This window comes from Pelodiscus sinensis, chromosome 8 (assembly GCF_049634645.1).
Source record: "Pelodiscus sinensis isolate JC-2024 chromosome 8, ASM4963464v1, whole genome shotgun sequence".
Taxonomy (NCBI): Eukaryota; Metazoa; Chordata; order Testudines; family Trionychidae; genus Pelodiscus; species Pelodiscus sinensis.
This window is the reverse complement of record NC_134718.1, coordinates 31,276,607-31,304,264: the sequence shown is the minus strand read 5'-3', so window position 1 is coordinate 31,304,264 and position 27,658 is coordinate 31,276,607. Positions and strand designations below refer to the sequence as shown.

The following is a 27,658-nucleotide window of genomic DNA, read 5'->3' as shown; positions in this document are numbered from 1 at the left end:
TAAATAGAAATAAATCTCACTGTCCAAACAAAAGCTTTGAGGCATATATCCCTCTCCTCTCTGCCACCATTGGGTGCTGGGGAGAGTTGAAAACCTTTTTGTGGTAACTGCTCATTACTGTTGCTGTAGTGCATGATGCAGAATAACAGGATGGACCAAATTCCTGGGGAGACCAGATGGCTGTGACACATCAGACAGGTGAAGCCCCCCTGATTTATTCAGTGCTAATGACACTGAAAGTATTACCTTCCCCTTACTGTACCTCTTGTGGTGGGGGTGAGAGGAATTGCATGGTAGAGAGCAGCCATGGTCGTCAGTGAAGATGTAAGAAAGGAGTCTAAACTCTGGAAGCTGACAGGACAGATGTGCAAAAGTTGCTGCTTTCCTGTGACGCGTCCCGCCTCCATGTTCCCACCGCCTGTGTCTAGCATTGACATATTGCTTGCTCAACAGCAGTCAGGCTAGAACTGCAGCCTGTGCAAGAAACCTGGTCTTGCGGCTTGGCTTCTCACATCACAGCAGGTTCATGGCCAAGAACAAACTCCTCCGTGCTCTGAACTCCAGTCACTGCCCCCACAATGCTTTCCACCATCTGACAGGAGGGGGGAGCACATTGTGACCCATTCCTGCAGACACCAAGCAAACAAAGGATAATGTAAAATGCTCTGTAAAGCCAGAGACTGCCCAAGGAGCGTGGGGGGAGCAGGGAGAGGGGATGTTTGGTTTTGGTTTTGGTTTTATACAGTGGAGCAGATGCTAATGTTCAGATTTTAATTGAACAGTTTGATATTAAAGTTTAACAAGACAGTTTGTTTTGCTCTGTCTCTGGTTTGAGGAAAAGAATATTCAATAGTTCAAGTGATTGAATTTCTTGCTGCAAATGGCTTTGTTCCCTCACGAAACCCATTGCTTCCTAAACGAGGCTGGATGCTCTCTCGCCATCTAGAATTGAGTTCATACACGTCCCTTGCAAGCACTGCAACGGAGGTCATGCCCGTGCCACCTTGCACGTGAGCATGAAAATGATCCCGGCTTACCTGAGATTGAGGCATCTTCCTCCTCCTGTGCTGGCAGGTACCTGTAGCCAGGCCCTTCCTGAAGCTCTCACCCCTAATGCACTGCTTGTAGATCTCAGTCCATTTTTTCTTTTTAAAATAACCAATGTCTGCACATTCAGAACGCTGTCTAATTCCCTGTCATTTGAATATGGCTCTTGGAGCATTGTTGGAAGGCCAACCATGCCTGGGCCACAAATGGCAGTTCCAGACTTCAACTCTTCTCAGGTTGTTGCTGTTCTTTTTTGTCCCTCTCAGAGCTGCCTCAGGCCGTGGACTGGCTTTCTGCTTGCCTGTGCAGCATTCCCCTTTTGGCCCCAAATGCCATTATTTCCACTTTCTGCTCAGCCTGTCTCCTGCCTCCTGTAATCTCTGGCTGGAACAGGAACAAATAGAAACACTGAGCAGGTAACTGCATTTGGATGGCCTGCTGTGGAACAGCTGATGTGCAGAGGATTATGCACTGCAACGTGATTACTGTTATGGGAGCAGAGCACAGTGCCAGGACTATGCTAGGAGCATGACAGAGCTCTCCCATCAGTCACTCAGCCATGTGGCAGAGTTTGGCACAACTTTGGTTTTGTAATCGCTATAGCAGTCTCTTAGCAGAAGGATGAAGTTAAGCTGGGTCAAACTGGAGCCTTTCCTTCTCTTCCCTTAAACTGGCTTTCAAAGAGGGAGACAGTCCTGAAAAGGGAGTCCCATCAAAACACAATGGGTCCAAAGTAGTGACACTGTAAGCACTTTCAGGGATTGCATTGATTTGTGAAAAAGAAATAAACAAACAGACTAAGTTTAAATTCTGTACCCACTATAAGCCTTATGTTTTTAATTGGGAAATTGATTTTAAATCAAAGTCTCTTTAAAGAAAGAATCCATTTCCTTAAACAACAACAACAAAAAAACGTAAAAGCCTCTCTCACATGCTTTTCAAAGCAAAAGGAGAAGGGGAGAAAATTTTTGTAAGTTCTGCTGCAGTCTTTTTGTGAATTGGTTGATTCTGTGATGGAAAGGTACATTCCAGACGGTAAGGCTACATCTGCACTACAGCAGCAGGTCAACTTAAGGCATGTAACTCCAGCTATGTGAATTACATACCTGATCTTAAGTCGAGTTACTGTGGTAACTTGAGCCGAGTTACTGTGCGGGAGGTCGACAGGAAAAACTCTCCCACCAACTCCCTTTACTTTTCTTGTCCAGGGTAGAGTATCATGATAACCTGGAGAGTGATCTGTGTTTGATTTGGCAGGTCTTCACTAGACCTGCTAAATCAACTGCCAGTGGATCGATCTCAGAGCATGGCTCCCTATGGTAGTGTTGATGTAGGTTAAGACATGACACACCAGGGCATTTGCTATGTTCCTGGTGTTGGTTGGGAAGAAGATGAAGTGTCCTAATTACAGAAACTCAGTGTTTCGGGAGAACCTTCTGAAGAAAATAAGACACGCTCCTGGAGAAGGTACAAGGTATGATGGTTAAAAATGCTGGTCAATCTGATGGGAGAAGAGCTGGTCAAATCCAGGGAGAGGTTTTGATTATTTTGGTTAAAGTCAACATAGTGCTGGGGAAGTGGGTCACCCTGACATCACATTCCTTCCAATTAACTGCTATTGCATGGCTAGTGTGAGGACAAGCCTAACAGCAGGGATGAGAAAGTGGTGTGGTCTCCATGCCTGTTCACTCTTCCTTTACGTCAAAGCACTGTAGTAATGGCTGAAAGGAGCATAGCAACCCCACTGTAATTTGCAGGGTTCTGACTTATTATTACTGTAGCATTTTCTTTGTAAGTGTTCACCTCCCTACTGAGAATACAAACAAGCTAACTGTTAGACTGAATGCTTTGGTGATGGGGTCACCTGCCCACCAAGGACTGGCCCAAGATCAGCAAATAGTTCCTCAGATGGGGATTGTTACAGGACCAGTGGTCCTGATCTGGACAAGCTTTTCCCCTGTGGTCCTGGCTATAGACAGGGACTTAGCAAGATGATGGCACAGTACCCACTTCTCACTTTTTTGGACTCCCGCCACTGATCAAGTTTCACACACCTACAGCTGCATCAGAAGTGTTTCTGTTTACAGGAACAATGCCAAACAACAGCCTGCAAAAGGCTAGGAGACACCCTGCCTGCCAAGAAGGAGCATTTCAAACCAGTGAGAGGCTATTCACTCACCCTCAAGCTGCGAAGACGACGTATCAGCTGCATAAAATTAATTTATTTAGTTAAAGGGAGGTGTTAATTAAGAGATCTCATTTATTGTGTCTTTGCAGACAGCTCTCAGGGGCCTTTGAATTGTCAGCTCTGGTGACAGCAAAAGCTAATGGTGTCAGAAGTTAATAATAGGATGATTCATGTTTAGGAATAAAATAGAAGAAGAGACTGTATAAAAGGTTGGAATAAAATACTGAAGACATGGGTAGCAATCAGTGTGGAGCTGCTCAGATACACCTTACAGAAAGTACAGTGTGTTAAGAGACTGTTTGTTATTGTCATGAAGGAGAATAATAGTGCCAGCTATGGGCTCCCAACTGACAACGCTGCAGCTGCTCTCTGAAGCATACAGGTAGCTTCCATTAATTTATAATTAACTTTACAATCCTGTGTGGGAAGATTCTGGCTCATGGACTCTGGTGTCCTCCACTAAACTCTTCCCTGGACAAAGCACCTCAAAAGATGAGACTAGCTCAGTTTCTAGGAGCTACTTGGTCTCTGGGTTCTCTGATGAAACTGCCAGAAAAGATGGGTGTGATGTGGACAGAGCTGTCCTACAAATAGACTGAGCCTATCTATATATTTCACATAGGCCATGGAAAAGGAGATTGTTTCTCATACCTCTCCCCCCAAAATACCCTGAAAGAAGCATTGTGAAGACCTCTTAGAATCATAGAACACTAGAACTCGAAGGGAGCTCAAGAGGTCATGGAGTCCAGTCCCCTGCCCTCACGGCAGGACCAAGCACTGTCTAGACCATCCCCGATAGATGATAATCCAACCTGCTCTTGAATATCTCCAGTGATGGAGATTCCACAACCTCCCTACACAATTTATGCCAGTGTTTAACCACCCTGACAGTTAGGAAGTTTTTCCTAATGTCCAACCTAAATCTCTCTTGCTGCAATTTAAGCCCATTGCTTCTTGTCCCATCATCAGTGGCCAAGGAGAACAATTTTTCTCCTTCCTCTTTGTAATGCCCTTTTAGATACTTGAAAACTGCTATCTTGTGCCCTCTCAGTCTTCCCTCAGAGGTCATGTTTTCTAGATGTTTAATCATTTTTATTGCTCTTCTCTGGACCGTCTCTAATTTCTCCACATCTTTCTAGAAATGTGGTGCTCAGAACTGAGGCCTAATCAGTGCAGAGTAGAGCGGAAAAATGACTTCTCATGTCTTGCTTACAACACTTCTGTTAATTAATGCATCCCAGAATCATGTTTGCTTTTTTTGCAACAGTGTCGCAATGTTAACTCATATTTAGCTTGTGGTCCACTATGACCCCTAGATCCCTTTCTGCCGTAGTCTTTCCTAGACAGTCACTTCCTGTTCTGTATGTGTGAAACTGATTGTTTCTTCCTAAGTGGAGTACTTGTATTTGTCCTTATTAAACTTCATCCTATTTGCCTTACACCATTTCTGTAGTGTGTCCAGATCATTTTGAATTTTGACCTTATTTTCTAAAGCACTATCAACTCCTCCCAGCTTGGTGTCATCTGCAAACTTAATAATCGTACTTTTTATGCCATCATCTAAATTGTTGATGAAGATATTGAACAGAACCAAAATGAAATACTTAATGAAATACTTCAATCGGGGTAAGGAAGCAAGCTAGTATCACCCTCCCTCGGGGCCCTGTGGGGCTTGAAATAGTGGATTTTGCAAGGAATCACTGACTGTGTGCATTGTATTTATTGTTTACTGCTGTTTTTTATTATAGTAATTATTACTTTTATGTATTTTATGGGAAAAGCTGAATGGCAAATAAAATCCAGAGACACGTGGATCCGCATTGCCGATGCAGTACAAAACTTGTCTGCACACTTACCAAATCTGCACAGCTGAGACCTGGATAGTCCCGTTCGCTAATCTGTTTGTATCACAGATTAATGAAATCCTTCAGTCATTTTTCATTATCTGTTGTTCTCATCAGTATACAGAACCAAGAAGACACATGAACCCCACTTTCAAGGTGTTTAAAATACACAGTATTACGATGAAGACCTTGCATCTTCTTTGAATGCGTCCAGTTTTGCTGGAGATCTGTCTGACAGGATTGGGCACAGCGATCCTCTTGAGACTGTCACCTGATGAGCTGATCGTATCACTGAGCCTAGCTGTCTGCCCTCTGGGGCGTCCTACTACCCTGTCCTACTGAGCCAGAACCTTTGGTCTCTTCGACCAATGACACAGCATTGGGGTTTCAGCCCACTGTCTGTGAGCAGAGCAACACAGTCACTGAGAGCAGCTCAGCTCAGAGAAGACTTAATCACAGGGTCTTGACACAGCCCCAGTAGGACCAAAACCCCTGATAAATCTCTCTTACTCAACACAAACGTTTTATGCCAAGCAAGCTCATAACTTGTTCCTTCCCTTTATCAATGCAAGAGAGAGAGGCAGAGCCGTTGTCCTGCCCCAGGTAACAGGTATTTACATTTGGTTTAATAATGAACAAAAGCAATTTTATTCAATATAAAAAGTAGGCTTTAAATGTTTGTAAATGATAACAGACAGATCTAAGTAAGTTACTAAACTAAATAAAACAAAACACACCAGCAAAGCTTAATACTTAAGGAAATGTGTTATATGTGGTTTCTTACCCTAATAGTAGTTTTAATCATCTTCACTCACAATCTGGGAAGCCTTCCAACTTGGGCCTGTTCCTTCCCCTGGTTCAGTCTTAGAGGTTTCCAGTGGCCATATGAATTGTAAGCAAGGGGTGTCTTGATGTCTGGTATCTGCCTCTATTGCTTGGTTTCCTGCCTATAAATAGATTTTGCCCACGGCAGGAATAATTTGTGTTCAGTTTCAATTCTTTTACAGTGCCATGGAAAAGTACCACATCCAAAATGGATTCCAGAATCAGGTGACCTGGCCACATGTATTGGCAAGACCAACCATAGTTTAGGCAAACAGGAAAAGCAAGACTATGCACAGATTATTGTCATAAGTACTGAGTCATTAAGTTCCTTGAGTATTACTAATGGCCTTCATTAGCGCATCTAGATATTTAAGCAGCTTTGTACTTCATATTTCTAACTTCAAATACAGGAATGATGCATGTACACAAATAGAATATACATATTGAGTGGATTACAAGCTCTCCAATGATAGGTTACATTCCACATTTTGCATAAAGCATATTCAAGTTAGGTATGTTCATTTTCAAAAATACAGTTCCATAAAAATATGGGGATACAAAGTCACAATCTGCCTGAAGCTAACTTGTGCTCTGGTGTCCCTGCCTAATTATGCCATGATGTGTCTCGTGCAACTCCCCAAAATGGAACCTTGAAGCACAGTCTCTGCTGCAGTTGTTACAACATCCTGGACCACAGAGAGGAACTTCCTAGGATTTTATGCACTGGCTCAGCACTGGTAACTGGGGTTATGAGGCAAAAGGCAAGAAAATGTACAATGCTCCAGGTCTACATTGTGTCTTTAGCCTAGCCAGGAGCATGGCTGGATACACTGTGCCTCTGAGATACCTTCCTCCTCCCCTCTTCCCCATTCCTTCTGGAATATGGTTGCCTCCCTGCTTTCCCTTTGCTCTCCAAGGCCTGGCCTACACTGGGACCTTAGTCTGAAATTAGCTCCCCAAGGTCAATTTTCTAAGCAATGCATCCACACTACCAAAAACTGTAATTCTGGAATACGAGGGCTGTGGAATTTGAAATAACAGGCCTTCAGGTGGCCTCCCACAGCTCCCCAGAGTTCTCCATTAATGTGGACGTGCTATCTCGGACTACATTCCAGTCTTCCCCATAGTGAGGACATGGAACTTCGAATTTGTAAAAGCGGATGCCCAGAAGTCAAACTTAGTAAATTTGAAATAATCACCTAGTGTAGCATGACCCTGAGGTAATTTGCTGCTGACTCTAGCAGTACCAACTTGCAGCATCCTCTCCTGCACAGAAACCTGTGCCAGTTAGCATGTGGAGGGGCAAAGTCAACACTCACACATTCCATACCCACTCCCTGCCCACTGCTGGGGAGGAGGAAAGGGAGATGAATGTGAACACACAGTGCTCACCTTCTCCTGGGCACCTGTTCAAAAGGGCTGAGGTGTAAATGGGATTTGTATGGCCCCTTGTACTCCTGCATGGCCAGGTAATGCAAATTGATGCAGCACGGGTGGGGAACCTCAGGCCTAGGGGCCGGATGCGGTCCCTGGATTGCTTGGATCCAGCCCCCAATGCTCAGCACTGGGGAGCCCATGCTGGTGCCCCGCCCCCCAGCCACCTACCATCAGGGCTGGAGCACACAAAATCTACTAGCCTGGACTCCCCTAGGCTCTGGTGTGCAGTGGGGAGTGTCCTTCTCCTCGGTCAGGGGTTTCAACTTTGCTTCTCACTTGTGTGCAATCCCCGACTGATTTTTCAGTGGGTCAGTTCCCCTGACCCAAAAAAGGTTCCTCACCCCTGCCTTAGGTAATGCCGGTGGCGAGTTGCTCACCAGAGGCCTTGCTACACCTTAAGAGAAGGTGTCGCTTGCCCAGCCCATAGTGCTGCTCTTATGCTGCCCATGCCTTCAAGTCAGCTGGCAAGCTCCCTACTAGTGCCTTTCCCCACTGACCTTTGGTGAATGCTGGCTGCAGGAATACTTTTGCCTCCTGCATGGGAGAACTAGATGGGTAAAGAGTTCATTTTGCCCCCTTTTGCCTTTCAGCACATCCCTGCTGGAGTAGTCATAAGCACTGAACTAGACACAGGAGACTAGGCTCTATTCCCAGCTCTGCCACTGTTTCATTGAGTAACCTTGGGCAAGTCACATCCCTCACTGAGCCTCATTTTTCCTCATCTGTTAAATGGGGACACTTTCTACTAGCCTCTTTTGTAGAGCTCTCCTTTGAGATCAATGGATGAAGAATGTCACATACTAGTGCGGTGCTATTATTTTATATTCATTCGGCCCTATAGCACTTTTTCCTTCCAAGGAAAGAGGTTTGGCAGCGGGATCTTTTTGAGTTGTTTCTTCCCCCTTCACCACATCATCACAAGTTTCTGCCTTTTGAGTTATTTCTGGCAAAGGAAAATAAATATACATTAGTTTTTAAAAGGTGCTGCTGTCACTGATATCGCAGAGGCCAGCTCATCCCTCGAAAGATTGCATTTTCAGAAAGCAGAGCTGCCTCCCCACTGTCTTGGCATATGACAGCTGAGTTCCACCTTCACGCTTGAGGAACTCGAACTGCACAGTGAAAAGCAGGGCGAAATGTGAAACGATAACTTTAAAAACAGAGGCGGCGGCACCGCTCCAGGAGGCTGTGAGAACTGGCCTGAGGAATCCCAGCAGAACGCTGCGGTCTGACTGGCTGTGATGTGTTATCCCTTACTGTCACCCAGGAAGACGAGTGCATTCAACATAGGCAAATCTCCAGCAAGCTGTGTATCTGCAGGCACTTGATCACTTCATGGGGTGGCTGAAGATAGCACCAAGGTTGCTGCAAGTTCAGCAGAAGAAGGCGGGTTGGGACTCAAAAGATGGCGTGTAGTTTTGCCTTGTGGTTTACACTGACAGGTAAAGTGTGATTTAAAGAGACAGGAAATTTTCCAAAAGAGCCGCTGAAGGTCTTTAATCCACTAACATCATTGGGAGTCACCTCTGTGCTCTGAAATCTGTGCATAGCATGCTGCACCCTTTCCCAAAGGCCAAGACTCAGAATTTCTCTTTGCCAGTGTTAGGCAAAAAGAAGAATGTGGCTTGCCTTAGCATTGATCTCCCCCCCCCCCCCCCCCATCACTTCACTTTCATTCTCACTTATTCCTGTCCTGCTGTGTTTTCAGCAAAGTGTTTACAGCAGGGATGAGAGGGAAGTGGAGGGAAACAGAAAACATCCCTTCTCCCATCCACTCCCTTTTCATCCTTCTCAGATATATGGGAGACTGAAGTTGGATCCGAAACAGGGCTAACAGTAGAAGATTGTTAAGCTTGATGGTCCTTTGTTCACACAGAAGCACCCCTTGGATGAAGATTTAGCTACCACCTCAAGAACCAGTCAGATCAGGTGAGCTGGTAATACAGCCTGGTCCAAGCCAAACCCTGATTTCCGAGCTAATTTTAAGGACATCCCTAATTTTGAGACAATCCAGATCTAGATGTGAACTTTTCAGTTCAGAACACATCTATATGTACCACAGAGATTATCAGACAAGGCTGTTAACTATTAGTTTATGAAATAGCTAAAATATGCAATTGAGTTGCAGAGGAATTAATTTGACCCATATGTAGAATTTCACGGGATTTCACCCCACATTAAAAATTACAATGAAAGAGGAGGGATATTTGTGCATGAGCAAAGACATGGATTTGTACACGTAAATTTAATCTGCACGTGCCAAGTCTGGCCAGTCTCCACATGCAGTTGTGTTTTGTATGTGCAGAATGTATCTGCACAAATTATGCCAGCAGTTTTAAAGATTACCATTGAAAATGTTCCTGTCTTTGTTAAACTGAATGTTATTTTAGAACATGAAAATTGGTCAGTACACCTTCCCCTCCACCCCTAGGGGTTCATGGAGGATTGTGACCTCTACAGCCACCCTTAGGGTAGGTCTACACTGCAGAGATTTTTCGGAAAAAAGGCTGTTTTCCCAAAAAAAGTCACGTCCACACTGCAATGGCATTCTTTTGAAAAAAAAAATCAAAAGAACAGAGGGGTTTTTCCGACATTGGTAAACCTCTTTCTACGAGGAAGAAGCCTTTTTCCAAAAGAGCTCTTTCGGAAAAAGGCGTGTGTGGTCGGGAAAGAGGGAGTTCTTTCAGAAGAAGAGGAAAGAGGAAAAAGCACAGGAGCCCCGGTGGCCATTTCATCCATAGAAATCACAGCGTAAATGCGAGATAGCGGCCATTCAGTGTGGACGCTATCTTTCGAAAAAGCAGATCGCTTTTTCAATGTGCTTTTGCTGTGTGGATGCGTTCTTTCGGAAGAAGTTTTTTTGGCAGATCTCTTCCAGAAAAGCTTCTTCTGAAAGAAGCCTGAAGTCTAGACGTAGCCTTAGTGTCCTGTATTGCAGCCAAATGCTGCTGGCAAAGACTGACCGGAAATGAATCATTTTCGGAGTGCATCACTGTAGCTGAGATTTTCAATGGGCCAGGGGCGAAGGGGTGATACTTGACATTGCCCCCTAATGTGTGCATCGAGTATCCAAAATGTGGGACCATTGCAAACAATGGCAGGAGGTGTTCATGGGTGAAGTGTTAATTCTATTCACATGTTTTTGCATAAGGGGGAAGAAATTGGGGACTAAAATGACAGAAAGTATGTAGTATGAGGGACAACTGAGAGAGTATGAGTACTGCTCTTCACACCCCAGAAGGGGGGGCTGTTGAGCAAAGAATGGGAACAGGGGAAATGAATGCGAGATGATCATTTGGGTTACATTTTCACTGTGGCGTTGGATCCTGCCAAGCTGAGGACTTCTGCTTATTTCCATATTTATATATGAAAATTTCACAAAGTGGCTTAAAGGCAATTGAAATAAAATCAGGGCTGTCAGAGCTGGCAAAGTGCCAGCAAATTTCTAAAGGCCCATTTTGTATGGGTTTAAAAAAACTCCGAGCAGGCAGAAGAGTTCTGTGTGCAAAATGCTCACCAAACCCGTGTGGGGAGGCAGCTAGATCTGGCTGCTACCGAAACTGGGTGAGGCACTAGGCTAACATGAGTTTGCAGGTGTGGGGGCCTTCCAGTTTGGCTTAGCTCACCAATGCAATGAAATAGGGTCTCAGCTTAGACCCTTAAGATCCTTTGCATCCATTACAAACGCATCTAGTGCTTAGAAAAGACCTCATACTGGAAAAGCAGGAGATGCCAGAGGTGAGGAATGTGCAGAGCTGCACATGCGCCCAAACTGGACTAGAAGAAGGTGGTGCTGCAGACAGGGAATGATCTGGAGCTTTGGAGGGAATTGGGTACAGGGCCTGCCCATATTGATTCTCATCAGTGCTACCTACCATGAGTATTCTTTCACCATGAGCTGATTTCATAACTTGATTGTTAAAAGTATGTGGCATGCCTGTCAAGATGTCCTTATAATGCCTCTGTAGCTGTGAGCACTGGGCACCAGCTCCTCCACCCTGGCATAAACTTGCTTTGCACAGAATTCTCCATGGGACTGAGCTGCAGTTGTGGCTTGTGTCCTTCATGTCTTCAATTGTGTACTCATTGCCCATGCCTTGGCCCTTCCCTGTTCCACTTCCAGTCTCTCAGGCAGCCACAGCAGAACACTGCTGCACATATAGCAGGGGAATAAGCCCCAATGGGGCTTCTTTGCAGCCTGCCTTACTGTCTATACAACAGATCCCCCATCGGGGAGCTGACAGCCATGCTGGGCCCCTGGGAAAGATGGGGGGGGGCTGGATCCATGCTCCCAGAAGGGGTGTGGTCTCAGGTGGAAGGGGCAGGACCAGGTGCAGCCAGCCCTTTAGAATTGCTGGGCCCTGGGACAGTTGCCCTCTTTGTCCCCCTAGCAGTACGCCTGTCCCCCATATCTCTGCTTCCTTTAGAGACTTCCCTGCCTATCTAAAGACTCACAAGGGTTCCCTGTTTGACTTCACCGAGATGGTGATCAAAACCTGAGATCTGGATTGAATGGTTTGGCAGCTACTAAGGAAACTTGTACTCACACTGAGTGACTCTTGATAGGTTTCTGTTGTATCCATGGAATAACAGGGAAACCTGCTGCAGCTAATTTAATACCTGTGAATTCCCACAGCTGGTAATGTAAGATCATGTGGCGGAGTTGGCAAAGTGGGCAGCTTACACTGCAAAGTCTGTGAATTCACAACCTACTCAGGCTGCATTTTTATCAACATTTCTTTTTCCTGTTCAGCCCCATCTCCAGTGTCTGTGCCCCTTTCATGTTCAATTTTTGGTAACTGGGCAAAATAGAGTCTGGACCTCCCCTTCCCACTTTCAGAGGTCTGCTTTTTTGGTGCTTCAGTTCCTGCGAATTATTTTGAAGGGTCACTAAAAGGCTTATGTTTGATCCTAGGGCAAAGGCCTATAGCACTGGCCTGGGACAGCGCTGTTATGTCCCAGATAATCCCTGACTGCCATCTTCCTGCCCTTGGCTCTTTTTGATTCCTTCCCCCCTTTGATCTGCACCACTATAGAACATGCACCTTTGTGTCTTTCTCACACTCTGATATTTGTACTTATTTCCATTCAGCCGCCTGTGTTGGTCATATGGCCCTGACACGTGGTCATGTGGCCTCGTGGAGGCCCTTTTCCCCACCCCTGCATTAGACACTTGGTGTAAATTCCTGCCTCTGCCACTGAAGTCCTGTGTAACTTTTGCCTTGCTTCAATCCGCTTCTCATTCAACTCCCTACTGGAAATGCATGCTTCCCAATGGGCCTCGTCATTACCAAGCACTAGGATTGTCTAATAGGCACTAGCCCAGGGGTGTGCAATAATTTTTTGCCAGGGGCCACTTCAAAATTTTTGCCTGTGCCGCACCAGAAGGGATGGGGCCTCAAAAGGAAAGGGTGTGGCTAGGATGCTTCAGGCTTCCCCACCCCCACACCATAATTAGTCTGCGGGTGGGGGAGCCCCTTGGCCCTCCCTTCCCACTAATCACCGGTGCCCCTGGCAGTGGGAAGAGACTCCCTGTGCTCCTCCCAGCCTGCCAGGAGCGCATGGCACTTCTAAGTCAAGGCAGGCAGGGGTAGGGCGGGGTAGGGTGGAGGCCTAATTGGCCTGGGGGCAGGGAAGTGGCAGGGCCTCCGCGGGCTGGATCAACCCATTTGGTGGGCTGGATCCGGCTCGTGGAGGCCCTTTTGCCCACCCCTGCATTAGACACTTAGTGTAAATTCCTGCCTCTGCCACTGAAGTCCTGTGTAACTTTTGGCAAGTCACTTAATCTTCTGGGTACCTCTGTTCCCCAACTATTCCATGGGGATAATTCTTTCTTACCTCTCAGGTACCGTGTGGATAAATCCATTAATGCTTGTACTTAGATGGTATGGGCATAATGGCCATATTAGTGCCCAGATGGCCAGAGAAGTGCTAAGCAGCTGAAACGCCTAGAAATAAAAAATAAAATACAATTAAAATACAATTAAAATCCATACAACCGATAGACCTGTAGGCAAGTAAAGTCTCCTATTTAACTGCACTTCTTCCCATTACAGATCCTTGCTCACCTTCATCTATATGTACACTTTTTAGTCCCAATCCTCTGTAGGGTTCTGCGTGGTTCTAGGTGCAAGATCAGGATCGGTGGTTTTAGGATTAGAGATTACTCTCAAACTTCATGGCTACATCTAGACTAGCATGATTTTCCGCAAATGCTTTTAACAGAAAAGTTTTCTGTTAAAAGCATTTGCGGAAAAGAGCGTCTAGATTGGCACGGACGCTTTTCCGCAAAAGCACTTTTTGTAGAAAAGCATCCGTGCCAATCTAACCATGCTTTTGTTCAAAAAAGCCCCGATCACCATTTTCGCGATCGGGGCTTTTTTGCGCAAAACAAATCTGAACTGTCTAAGCTTGCCCTTTTGCGCAAAAGCTTTTTGCCCGAACGGGAGCAGCATAGTATTTCCGCAAGAAGCACTGATTTCAGACAGTAGGAAGTCAGTGTTCTTGTGGAAATTCAAGCGGCCAGTGTAGCCAGCTGGCAAGTTTTCCGCAAAAGCAACTGCTTTTGCTGAAAAACTTGCCAGTCTAGATGGAGCCCATGTGTCTAGCAAGGAATGAAGCTGTGAAGAATGTCAGGGTATGTGTTGGGTACATGTTGTTACAGGCACAAGGTATGTGGTAGGTACAATATGTGGCTGGCAATTTAATAGTGGTTTGAATCCTAAGAACTCTGATGGCCCATTGCACATCTAAGAGCCACCCTGGAATGGTAGTTTTGAAAGTCAGTTGTGGGAGGAGAGAGTGTGGAGACTTCCTGGATGGAGCTTGCTTAGTCCAGGCATGGTGACGTTGACAAGAAAGGTTTCCCTAGACTCCAGAGACTGCTCCATCACGGACGGTGCAGGTCAGAGCTGCTGAGATGGTAGCAGAGGGACCATACTGGAGAACATTGGAGATGGACTCTATGGTTGGTGAAAAGGAAGCCTGAATTGGGGTCTGAAATGAGTCTTGAAAAGGAAAGCGGGGGCACCTCCAAAGGATGAGTTTTGGAGTTAATGCCGAAGTGTTAATGATAGATAATACATATTACACGCGTGTTAACTGAGTCTGTAGAGGAGCTGTGATTTCTGTAGCAGTGGTAGAAGGACCCTGCCCTCTACAGACAGAATTGGTCACCATTACACAGAACACTGGCAGACGATGGGACACACATGACTTAACTAGTCAGAGGAAAAGGGATGTGGACCTTACCATGTGATATTGACTGGTCTCAAGAGACTGTGGCAGGAAATACTGTTATGAGAAGTAAACTGACTCTTTGGGGGAAAGGGAGCCACCTGAAGGAAACCTGGCAGCAGTGACTAGAAGGAAGTGGTTGTTTTCAGCACTTCCAGATTTCCTGGAAGCCAGTGGCACTACAAGAAGTTCAGAGGGTGAAATCTCTCTAATGACAGGTCCACAGGCACCACAGGTTCATGCCAATGATTACAATTAATGCCAATGGTTATGGGGAGGACAGTGCATTATGCTAGTGGAATTCATTACATTTCAAGAATATTGTGATGAACCCTACAATGCCCCTTGGGAAGGCAAATTTTATTTACAAGAAACAAGCTGCCAGGTGAGACTACTGACCATTATCTCACTGACCTCTGTATTAAAACTAAATCATGTGGCTATGGACAGTTAGACTAATTAGAGAGCTAATCATTTATGGTATAATTGATAATCAATGCAGAGTAAGGTCATTACAAGAAATGGACTAAACTTTCAAAGGGCCGAAGAAAGCTGCAGGGCAGGTGAAAGCTGCTTCTCGAATGAGTGTTACATTGCGACGGTTACAATATGCCAACATGGCAATATGATCACCATTTCAGAAACTATGTTGTTCCCAGCAGAGTTATCACTAGTCCTCAGGGTCAACCCTACAGTGTGTGAAGGGGCATCTGCCCCCACACTGGTCCTTTACAGGAGCTGTGGAGCCAGCAGCTGTGGCCAGTATGAGCCTATTAAGGCCCAGCTGAGGGCGGTATAAATAAAGGTTCCGGGAGGGGTGGAGACAGACACATTCTTGCTCTGGCTAGGGACCAGAAGGACTTGGCTGCTAGGGAAACTGAAGGCTTCCTGAGACAGGGCAGTGCTGGGAAAGAGGCAGGAAGAGCTGCAGGGCCTAAGAATACTAAGGCTGTAGATGGAGCAGAACTGGGGAATGGCAGGCAGTTGAGGAAGCTCTGGCCAGGCAAGCTCCCAGGCTGCAGGGCCTGAAGCAAGGCCTGAGGGGTCTAAGGCTGCAGAGAAGCATCCAGGGGATAGGCAAAGGCATCAGCTCCATACTCCCTTGTCAATGGTGAGTGGCCATTTCAGACAGCAGTTTGCCCCTGAGGTAAGAGGCTAGATGAAGACTGGCAGTGGGTCACTGAGGCAAGGTGGGTATAGGAGCTTGGGGGTTCCCAGAGTGCGAGAATCCCAGAGTGCAGAGACATGGGGAGACACCAGCCAGAAGGGGGCACTCCAGCACCAGGAAGCTAATTCTCAGAGTGACCAGCAGGAGGTGCCCCGGTGATGAGTCATGCACTGTGTTACAAGGAAAACCAAAGGATGTCTAAACAAAACCAAGGCCATTGGCTGTCTGTTTCTTGACACAGAATGTTACTACTGGTGCACATGAGCTGACATGGACCCACCTAGTCACTGATGATGAACCATACCAAGAGCAGAAAATACAGACTTCAGGTGGCAGATCCTCCTTGGTGCCTGAATGTGCAACTGCAGAAAGAGCAATTTTGATAACAAGAAATGGCCGTAGGTTCAGGAAGCCACTGATGATGTTCAGAGGTAGGAGTTACTGACAGATGTAAGCAAAACAATCCACTCAGTTCTCAGGGGAATACATGTCACCTACCCTGATTGTCAACCAAGAGGTCTTGGAGTGCTGTTTTAATTGGCAATATTAGTTATATTTTATTGCAAGAGATAGTTAGCAAATGTGGAGGTGGTGGGAGGAAGAGAAATGGCAAATACATGTGTTTCATTTTCTTGTTGTCATACTATTTTCCTCCAGATTATCAAACCAACTCTAACTATTTATTTGATTTAAAAAGAATAAAAGGAAAGATGCAACCACTGCCACTGGATAGCAGTGCAGATGGAGTTGCCAAGCACCCGGTTTTCAGCCGGAATGCTCAGTCGACAAGGGACCCACCCTGGCATCACAGCTGATCAGCCTGCTCCCTAAAAGTCCAGTTAGCTGCAGCAGGGCAGACAGGCTCTGTGCTCAGTTCTGCACAGCTCCTGGGAAGTGGCCAGCATGTCTCTCCAGCTTCTAGGTGGGGGATATCCGGGGGGCTCCACGTGTTGCCCCTGCCCACTAGTGCTGCCCTGAGCACATACTGCACAGCTTCTATTGGACAGAAACTGCATCTGAGGGCAGGGGAAGTGCATGAAGTCCCTGGGTGGCCCCTCATCTTAGGAGCCAGAGGGCCATGTCACCACATCCCAGGAGCAGTGCAGACTTCCTCCATCCTTGGGGGCCAGGAGCACCTGAGGTCAGCACCACCCAAAGTGCACCCACATCACCTCTCAGATCCCAACCCCCTACCACAGCTTCTGAAATGCCTCCCATATTCTGAATCCCTTGGCCTCATCCCAAATCCACCCCAAAACTCTCACACCAGGCCCAGGCCAAAGCCTGCACTCCTAGCTGGAGCCCTTAGCCCATTGTGAACCCCAACTCCTTGTCTTAGCCCATGAAAATGAGGAGTGAGGAAGGGTGGGAGAGAGTGATGGAGGAAGGGGGGTTGGAAAGAGGGAAGTAGGGCTTCAGAAGGGACGGGGCTGGAGTGGAGTTTTGTGAGGAGGGGGCAGGGCAAGGATGTTCGATTTTCTTCAGTTAGGCTCTATCTAGACTACAGGCTTCTTTTGGAAGAGATCTTCTGAAAAACCTTTTTCCGAAAGGGAGCATCCACATTGCAAAAGCGCATTGAAAAAGCGATCTGCTTTTTGGAAAGAGAGCGTCCAGACTGAATGGATCTTCTCTCACATGTAAGTTGTGATTGAAATGGCCACCAGGGCACCTGTGCTTTTTCCTCTTCCCTCTTCTTCCGAAAGAACTACCTCCTCCCCGTCCACACATGTCTTTTTGCAAAAGAGCTCTTTTGGAAAAAGGCTTCTTCCTCATAGAAAGAAGATTACCAGTGCTGGAAAAACCCCTGTGTTCTTCCAATTTTCTTTCTGAAGAACACAATTGCAGAGTGGATGTTCCTCAAGTTGTGTCAGAAAAACAGCTGTTTTTCCAACAAAACTCTGTAGTGTAGACATACCCTTAGAAAGCTGGCAACTCCAGCTGCATGCCTGGGATGGGATTTAACCAGCTACAGCAAGGGAAGTGCAGCTCCCCATCCTGTGCTCAAAGGGGAGGGGCGTACCTCATCCCATCACTGAGCTGGGAGAGCAGTGCTTCTCCCCAGCTCCCTCCTCCCTGGCTGGTGCAGTATGAATTCTCCCTTCTGTTTCAATTTACTTTAACTGCTAAGTATAACCCTATGTAACTCTGACCAATGCCAGGTGATCAAGACACAGTCTCTTCCCAGCACTCCTCTGCATCTCTCCTCCGCAGTCATACACCGACAGCTTACTAGGTTCTTCACAGCCAGGTATAAAAACAAGAGGCCTGAGCCTCCTCTATATTGAGAGAGCTCCACTGTCTTCTGTCACAACCCTGGGTTTCCTAAGAGTGGGTATCAGTTACCTGCTGCCACCACCAAACTTCTCATTTGGAAATTTTACCTTAGGACACTTTTCCCTCTGCTCTCTTGTCACAAAGTCTCTGTCCCCATGCACAGGGGTGCCCAGTGACAATGTCTGTCAGTGTTGCAGAAGAGGGCAGCAAAGTTAGGCATACTCTTCTCACCCCCGCTGTCCCAGTGTGTGTCAATTCAGAGAGCTAGGAACTGAGGTGTAGCAACTCGCCACAGTGGGAGCAAACCATGGGGCCATCCCAACTTATGGTTCTCTAGCTGTTGCCTCCAAGTACCGGGAGCAATTAGAGTAGCTAGGTTACATCTAGACTAGAGGCTTTTGTGGGCAGAAGCTTTGTTGACAGATAGGGTGTGTCTAAACTACATGGTTCCATTGACGGCCATGTAGATTAGGCAGGACAAAAAAGGGAAATGAAGCGGCTTACAGGATCTGCTGACGAAGGGTTCTAGGGTTGGCAGATCCCCGTCTAGACTGCCGCGCTGTACTGACAAACAGCTGATCGGCACAGCGCGGTGGCCATTTTGATTTAAATGAAGCGGTGATTATTTAAATCGCCGCTTCATTTCCCTTTTCCAAGTAAACTAATCTACATGGCTCTGTCGACGGAGCCATGTAGTTTAGACATACCCATACTGTCGACAAAGCCTCTGTCGACAAATAGCGTCTAGACTACAGCCAGTTCTGTCGACAAAGCAAGCTGCTTTTTCGACAGAGTCTAGACACTCTCTTTTGAAAAAGCACAGTGTAGGTGCAATAGCGCCTTTTGTCAACCGAACTCTGTCGACAAAAGGCATTATTCCTTGTAGAATGAGGTTTACCGCCGTCGACAAAACTGCTGCGTTCTGTCGAATTACTGTCAACAGAACTTGGCGGCAGTGTAGATGCAGGTATAGTTTTGTCGACAAAACCCTGTAGTCTAGACACACCCCTATAGTCAGCAACCTAAACTATGGCAAATAAAATCTTCTCTGGTTTGTGTGAGGCAATGACTGCAGAGCTGCTTGGGTGTGAAATGGGGGTTCTGTCTATGCCACTTCTGAATTGTGGATGATTTTATGAAATTGAATCATGAAATGGCCATGTCATGGAAGCCTCGATGTATGTGACTCTCCCATGAATTAGCAGGGTGGTGTCATGTCTTTGCCAGGTCAGAGATGACAGTGAGTGATCAGCACTCAGTAACAGATCAGATGCATCCTCCGTTGAAAGGAAAACACTTCGGTACAATGGGTTTGCTCTGTCTGGGAGAACACTTCCTCCTCTCAGCTAAAGGGCGGGAAGCTTGGGAGTAGTGGACAGTTACCACTAGCAGAATAAAAGAATCAGCTATAAAAGGGGAGTGGGGACAGTCATTTTGCACCAGATTAAGATGATGGAGGAAGTTGTGGCAGGGGCAGGGTAGTAAGGGGTGGAGGACTGTGCTGGTCTGCCTGCTTGACTGGCTGACAGAACACAGCCCCAGGCCTCTCAAGGGTGAGCTCGTGAGGGGTATGGGATTTAGTGTCTTTTATTGTTTGCATGGTCTGTACCCTGCACCTACAGGGGATAGACAGCTGGACTGCAGGTTTCTTTGGAGAGAAGGGTGCTGGATAGCAGGTCTGCACTCTGAAAGTGTGCTTAGGGACATCAGCATTGAGAGCAGCAAACATACAAATGGCCACAGTGGGTCAGACCAATGGTCCATCTAGTCTAGTATCCTGTCTTCTGACAGTGTCTGAACTCCATTCAGGCTCCTAAAGCTTGAAACAACTAGAGAGCAGGGACTTGGATTCCCTTCCCAGCAGTCCTAGCAGGTGGCAAGGAAAGGGTTTCGCTAGGATCTGTGACACTGATAAATAATGTGCAGCATTTCCCCCCAACTGACATGTTTGAATCTGTCTCCATTTGACAAATCAGGCTACTTGCTCTAAGTGATAACATATACATATTGCAGGCATTCATTTTACATGGGGGTACCCAGAGAGTAAGAAGCTGTCTGAATCACCCCCTGTATGGCAATTACTGTCCATAGACTTTTCCTTCTTTCCTCCTTCAACTGAGAAGGCTATCAAGGGCAAGATGGAGTATAGGGAGATTCCCCCTCTGCCTTAGGTTGAAAAGTTTTTTTGCATACTAAAAGGCACTTTTAGATTAATAGAGCACTGGCCAAGAAAGTAGTGCTGTCTCGCAGAGGAGCCGGGCTAATTTCTCTTACTTAGACAGACATCTCTACTAACTAGTCCAGATACTGCACCACTTTTCCCTTTAACATTGCAAAAGTCTGTCTTTTGTTGTTAGCTTCTTTTTTAGAAAATGAGTAGGTTAGGGCCATATTTCCCACTGCTGGCATCTTATTGTAGTCACATCTACGAAAGAAGCAGAAAGAGGATATAAAGCACTGTCCCCATTTTATACCCGTTTTGCATTTTACACCCATTTTGCACTCTCAGGGTATGTCTACACTACCCTCCTAGTTCGAACTAGGAGGGTAATGTAGGCATTCCGCACTTGCAAATGAAGCCCGGGATTTGAATTTCCCGGGCTTCATTTGCATAAGCGGGGAGCCGCCATTTTTAAAACCCCGCTGGTTCGAACCCCGTGCACCTTGTGGAGGCAGGAAAAAGGAATAAAGGAATTTGTGTGCAGCCATCTTGGTCTTGTTAACAAGAGAGCAAGAGTCAGGCTAAGTCTGTGGCCTGACAACACGAGATCTGTAATTAGACGCTGTCTTCGCCTCTCGCCTCCATACGGAGATAAAGATAGAATGCTGACTCTGGTAAGGACCTTGAAATAAGGAGCATCTAAGTGAAACTAAATAACTGTTAACCATTAGTGTTTGTAATAGGAAAGAGACTAATTGTTATTGTTATTATATCTAATAGACAGTATATAAACTGCTTCATAATTGCTTGTATTCGAAGATCTGCCTCGGGGGGGGGGGGGGCTTCCCCCCCTGTCCGAACCAGTTTTTCCCTTGCTGCAGCTCGTAATAAAACTGCCTCTGGCTACTTGTTGCTTACAAACTCAGAGTGAGGACAATGTTTTCTTCCACAACCTCATTTCACGAGGAGTAACGGTAGTTCAAACTAGGAAGCCTAGTTCGAACTACCTAGTTCGTGCCCCGTGTAGCCGCGCTGTACGGGGTTCGAACCAGCGGGGTTTTAAAAATGGCGGCTCCCCGCTTATGCAAATGAAGCCTGGGAAATTCAAATCCCGGGCTTCATTTGCAAGTGCGGTATGCCTACATTACCCCGCTAGTTCGAACTAGCGGGGTAGTGTAGACATACCCTCAGTCTAGATTACAGGGTTTTTTCGAAAAAAGTGACCTTTTTTTGAAAAAACTTCCCCTGCATCTAGACTGCTGCCGCAGTCTTTCAAAAGTAAATTGAAAGAACATGGCAGTTTTTTCGGCCGTGGAAAACCTCGTTTTACGAGGAATAACGCCTTTTTTCAAAAGTGCTCTTTCAAAAAAAGGTGCTATGTAAGGCAAACTGTGCTTTTTCGAAAGACTGCCTGGGTGCTCCCTTTTGAAAAAGCAGCTTGCTTTTTCAAAAGTACTGATTGTAGTCTAGACGCTCTTTCAAAAAAGGCTTGCAGTTTAGACGTGGCCTAAGGGTATGTCTACATTGCATTGTTCTTTCAAGAGAGGAATGCAAATGCAGCTGAGCAAAATTGCAAATAAAGTGTGGATTTGAATTTCCCGTGCTTCATTTGCATAATCATGTCCGGGCGCTATTTCGAAATACCCTATTTCGAAAAAAGAAACGCTGTCTAGATGTGGTTATTTCAAAAGAAAACCCTCCTTCGAAATTACCCTTGTTCCTCATAAATTGAGGTTTGCATTCCTCTCGAAAGAGGAATGCAACGTAGACATACCCTAATTCAGGTGAAGACACCAGGGCATGGCAACAGAGAGCTAGGGCTCTCAGCCCTTATAAAAGCAAGGGCCTCATAGAATCTGCTAGAACCAGACACAGTGTGAGCAAACATTGTACAAGCTGACCCCACACACAGCCTTGTCAAGGCAACTCAGTCCTGAGCTGTAGCATCCTGCTTTCTTTGGGCTATGGCTTGCATCACTCTTTGCTATTCTGGTACAGAGATTTCTCCACAGAGCGGCCTGTACACCTGAGGCCCCTGCTCTATTCCACTCCTAGGTTTCTAACTTTACAGTACTTCTCAGCCCTAGCGAGTGCTGTTGTGGGTCTCCTGGAAGCTTGCCAAGTTGTGCAGCTAAGTTCCTGCTAACTGTGTGGACTGCACACTTCTCAGAAAGCCCCGCACAGGGGCTCCAGGCTGCAGCGGGAAGAGATGCTTCTCCTAAAGCTGTGAAGCTGTTGCAGCTGGCTGGAAGGTGCCACTCCCCGCTGGTTCCAACAGGGAGCTGTGGCAGCCGGGTCAGTTCTGTACTGGGGCCAGTGAGGGAGAGGTGCCTCCCCACTGGCCAGAGCAGCTCTGTGCTGGGGCCAGCAGTCGGGGTCCTTCTCCTCCATCCGGGGCAATTCTGTGCTGGGGCCAATGGGTGCACCTGGTCTAGCTGCTAGGCCTGTGGGATTTCACAGACCGTGAAGCCACATGCTCCCCACACCAAGGCGCTAAACCTGCTGGCTGCCTCTGGAGAGCAGCTCAGTGTCCCAGGACAGGCAGGCACCAGGCAGTCTGTCTTAGCGCTGCTGCTGCCCAGGAAAGCCTGAACGCCATCTTCTTGCCCAGCCGGGAGCCACTTCCTGCACCCCAATCTTCTCAGTCCCAGCCCCCTTATGAGACCTGGCCCAAAGCCCACACTCCCTCCTGCACCCAAACTCCCAGCCCTGACACACTCCCCAAACCTGGAGCCCCCTTTTGCATCCCAAACCCCTCATCACTGGACTCACCCCAGGGCTCTTACCCCCTCCTGCACCCCACCCCCTGCCTTTAACCCACAGTCCTCTCCTGTATTTCAAATCTCTCATCTGCAACTCCACAACTTGGCCCCCCCTCCTGCACCCTGAACTCTTCATCTCCAGATCCCTTTCACCCCATCCTTGTGCCTAGTCCTGAAGCCCTCATCCCTGGCCCCGACCAGAGCCCTCACACCCCTGCATCCAGCCCTCTGCCTGAGCCCACTCCCACAGAACCCCTGGTCCCACTCTAACCACGTGACTTTTGTTATGTGCACCCATATGACTGTGATGTGCTGCACATCACCTCCATGCCAGATATCACCTCCCTGTTGCACAGCACCTCCACATAGGTGCACGTGACAAAATTCATCCCACTCCGGAGTGGGAAAAATGAGAGGGGAACACTGCTATTATATTTGTCTACTATGGGTAAATGAGCAAGTAGGCTGAGTCCATCACTGCAAGAGTGGGGGAGGAGGGCATGCAAGTAGAGAGACGGATATATAAGCTTTGCCTTTTCAGGATTCTCAGAAGGTAAACTGAGACGAGGTCTGGCTGCTCTTTGCTTTTACGCATGGGTTGGAGGAGTTCCAAAAAGCATCTGGGCCATCACTGCAACACTATACATTGTAAGAAAAGAAACCCTTCCATGGTATTTCAGTGTGGAGAGCCGTGAGCACTCATGGCCCTGCTGCTGCCTAGCCGCTATGACAGGCACGTTTTCCAATACAGCTATTAAGTGCTTTTTAAAAAGTTAATTCTGGGATAGTCATTTTATTACAAAAGATTTCTGCAGCTCAGGCATGTCCAGACCATCTGGTTGGAGTTCACTACGGCACAGCCCTCAACCCGTAGTAACAGGCACAATGCCGTTCTAGGTGACTGGCTACAAGACAGAAAATGCAGGTTAGTGCAGCAATGAGGAGGAGAGAACACATTGCAGGGAAAGGGCTTTTTCAGGCAATCCACATATTTACTAATAACAATGACTCCAGTTCTAAAAAAATCCTTCTACCTGCTGTTTATTGTTCTGACTTGTGGCCTCAGCCTAGCAGTGATGTTTCATGGAAAGGTCTGAAAAATAGATCACAGAAGCAAACCGTATATAGAGAACCAGTAGATGTCACTGCTAGCATTTTACAGAACTTGGGGGATTTACCCCCTTAGAGTCTTGCAAGGCTGTTTCCTTTGATTCTCATTCCTTCAATTTTGCTTTGAACCCCAAGTCCTAAAATCTCACTGCTGCCATTTTTATATTATTTTGAAGCAAAACCATCATTTTGGCTCCCATTTTACTTAAAATTGAGCCCTTTGCACTCAAAAGCTAGGCCAGGGCTGCTTTAAAAAGTGCGTGAACATTTCAATGATCTTTATGAAACTTTTATGAGGAAGCCCTTTATAATTTAATAGTGATATGCATGTATTTTTATTAAATTCTGTCAGATGGCTTATAATTTAAAACCCCCCTCTCTGAAATAAAATTATGTCTTAGAATAATTTCTGTAGATCCTAGTTTTATTTCTATAGAAGCCTATTGTTGATTCCCTGTAACATTCTGTATGCTTTTTTTCCTAAGGGTGTTTGTGCATAGATAAAAACTGAATCAGAGCTTCTGGCTGTTCACATGCTCGTGCTATATGTGGCAAAGTTAAGGTTGTTTGGGATACATTACCTGCATGAATGGTTTGTGTGTTTCTGCAAAGTGGAACCCTACTTTGTGATTTCAAGTCTTTCTAACATTTTTGTTTTCTGAGAAAACAGCCAAGTCCTAATTCCCTTAAAGTATTTTTAAATTAAGAAAGTGACCGATTCTTTAATTTTTAGCTCCCAACTAACAAAAATTTTCCTTTAGATTTAAGAATTGCTGAGAGACGGGAGCCCCTAAAGACCATTGCAAATTGCTGAGGCTCAGACCCCTTCTTTCTTACACAGCCTTCAACCTCCACATGTTACTTCTTCCCTCTTATTTCTCATACCAAACACTATGGCTATGTCTACACTGGCATGATTTTCCGAAAATGCTTGTCTAGATTGGCAGGATGCTTTTCCGCAAAAGCACTTTTTGTGGAAAAGCGTCCGTGTCCAATCTAGACGCGGTTTTCCGCAAAAAAGCCCCGATCGCCATTTTTGCGATCAGGGCTTTTTTGTGGAAAACAGTACTGTGCTGTCTACACTGGCCCTTCTTTTGCCCGAACGGGAGCAGCATAGTATTTCCAGAAAAGCACTGACAATCGTACATGAGATCGTCAGTGCTTTTCCGGAAATTCAAGCAGCCAGTGTTGACAGCTGGCAAGTTTTTCCGGAAAAGCGGCTGATTTTCCGGAAAAACTTGCCAGTCTAGACACAGCCTTTGTGACTGTCTCTCTTTTACTCTTCCCAGACAATTCCCACTAGTCAGTGTGGTTCCTGGCCATCCATTTCCTTCAGTGTAACTGTCTGCATCTGGGCTATGCACATTTTGCAAAGCATCCATGGGGCCATGCACACTTGACAAAGTGTACATCAGACTGACACATGTAAAAGCTAATCAGAAATGGCCCCTTCCCTCCAGCCCACCACAGCAATAACTGGGAGTTTGGGGCCCAAACACTGTCAATGGAAACTCAAAATTTCCCATAGGAAATCAATTTAGACAATGTTTTTTGACCAGTTCTAATGCATGTTCTATCAAACTACAAAAATGCTGTGGTTACATAGGCATTCAGTACATGAGTGTTTACACCTCCAAATATACAGTAGTTTTGTATTCTCATAGTAACACCTTCAAAGCTCCACAGTCCCTACAATACAGCCCTCAAAACCTATCAAATGGATCTGTACTCTTTAGTCACATCTGCAGATGTAAAACAAAAAAAGCAGTCATGTAGCACTTTAAAGACTAAGATAGTTTATTACGTGATAAGCTTTCGTGGGGCAAACCCATTTCTTCAGATCATTCCTGGAGGAGTGAAAATTGACACTTTCATGGCCTTGTAACAACTACATTGTAGACACTAGCCGCCAGCACTAGCCCCTGGCATAGACACACATTAGTGTAAACAAGAATGCATTCAAGTGGGGTAAGCCATATGGCTCCTCGTTATAGTTTGCATTCATGCAGCTCCTTCTTCACTAGGGGTTTGCACTGGTTTAGATGCATTGGGCACTAAAATCACTGGGGAAGATGAGCCCTAAATTAATCTGTTTCAGGCATGTGCTGAGGCAAGGAAGCTTATTGCAAATCCATGAAAAATGAGGGATGCAAGCTTTTTAAATGATGCTTCTGGGAGTTGTGTGACTTTCTAGAGAAATCTGGCCTTGGGATGAGTCTGTGTCTGGTAAAGCTGTGGGAGCATGGCTGTCTGAAAACTGGTCACCACATTTACTGCAGCGAAGGTTGCAAAGTAGTAACAATTATAACTCAGATTTTTCACATGCCAACAGCATTTACCATCTGTGGCTGAAACTTTCTACTCTTTGTCTCTGAAGGTGTATTTGTGTTTTTATAGCTTGAGGAGTCTCTTTGGACTGTTGCCTCTCTTCACCAAACTCAACAGAAAAGCATCCTTTTCCTGGGTTGAAAACCTTACCACAAAAATTGTTGAGCTGGGGCAGAGGCATCTGACAATTGAAATTTGGCAAGGACATTTTACTGTCATTGTCAGTGAAAAAGAGTGCATTTTTGCTGGGTATGAGAAGAGATATTTTAAAATAAAGACACCATTGACCATTGGAAGAAAAAAGCATGGGCTTGATCTGTGGATATCAGCTGAGATTCACTGTTTGTTTTCCCATTTTCTTATGTTAGACTTGACCTTGAGACCACACACACATTCCCTCTAGACACACTAATGGATTAACTCCTGCTTACAAGACCACTACTTTGGTGATCAGGAAAACCTGAAATGCAGCACAGGACAGGATGTAAGCATTGATGGCTCTTTTCCTTTTGCAACGTTTCAGGTTTCTGAAGTTTTAGGATAAACTTCATACTTACTTCAAGGTCATGTCAGGGACATAACTTCTGTAGTGCAGTTGCCTAATTGTGTGAGAGGAGGGGGGATGGTCTGGCTTGTTCTAGGACAATTTGTCATGTGTCTGAGACATGGGTGTGAAGCAGGGAAAGAAATTTGGAGGGGTCAGGAGTGAAACAGGAGTGTTCCAAAGCAGTGAGAACACTGAACCCAGCATGTTCTGTGCTTAAGTAAGGAAGATGGAGTTGATGGAAGGGCAATGTGTGGGCTGCAGGGGTGGGTGGGAAAAGCAACCTGCTATTGTTCAGGAAGCAATCTAATTCCCGCTCTGCTTCATTTGGAGCAGACACTTTCTTCTATGTCTCTTACAGCCTATGTAATAGCCCATACTAGCAGCCTGTTTTGGGATAGATGAGTCTCTCTTGTTACAGCATAAAAAAATCCTACTAGTCACCCCAAACGCCAGCAACACTTACATTCTGCTAGGCTGCCTCTGGACATGGCCAGGACTAGAGAAAACAGAAACCAGGTACTAGTATTCTGTGGGCACTGTGCTGTTGTAGCTTCAGGAGGAGGAGGAGGAGGAAAAAAATTAATTGAAAGTGTCAGTGTCTATACTTCATCAGTTAAAAACTGCCTATAGCCACCCAGCTGTGTCTTTACTGTCAGCTGGAAGATGTCTGTACCAAGAGGGAGCACTTTAAGAGCATGTAGTCTGGGGTTTTTTTCCCTTGTGGCAAGCAA

General features: G+C 46.1%; 1 long non-coding RNA gene across 1 annotated transcript in view; it reads right to left on the bottom strand.

The window, feature by feature from the left end:
* Positions 1-5,898: 5,898 nt before the first annotated feature.
* The window catches only part of LOC142830498 (uncharacterized), a 29,502-nt gene continuing 7,742 nt past the window's right edge, over positions 5,899-27,658 (bottom strand). Inside the window, exons 2-3 of the long non-coding RNA XR_012905793.1 lie at positions 13,180-13,289; positions 5,899-6,026 (exon numbers count right to left, since the gene is read on the bottom strand). This is a non-coding gene — a long non-coding RNA (uncharacterized LOC142830498). The remainder of the gene's footprint in view (positions 6,027-13,179; positions 13,290-27,658) is intronic.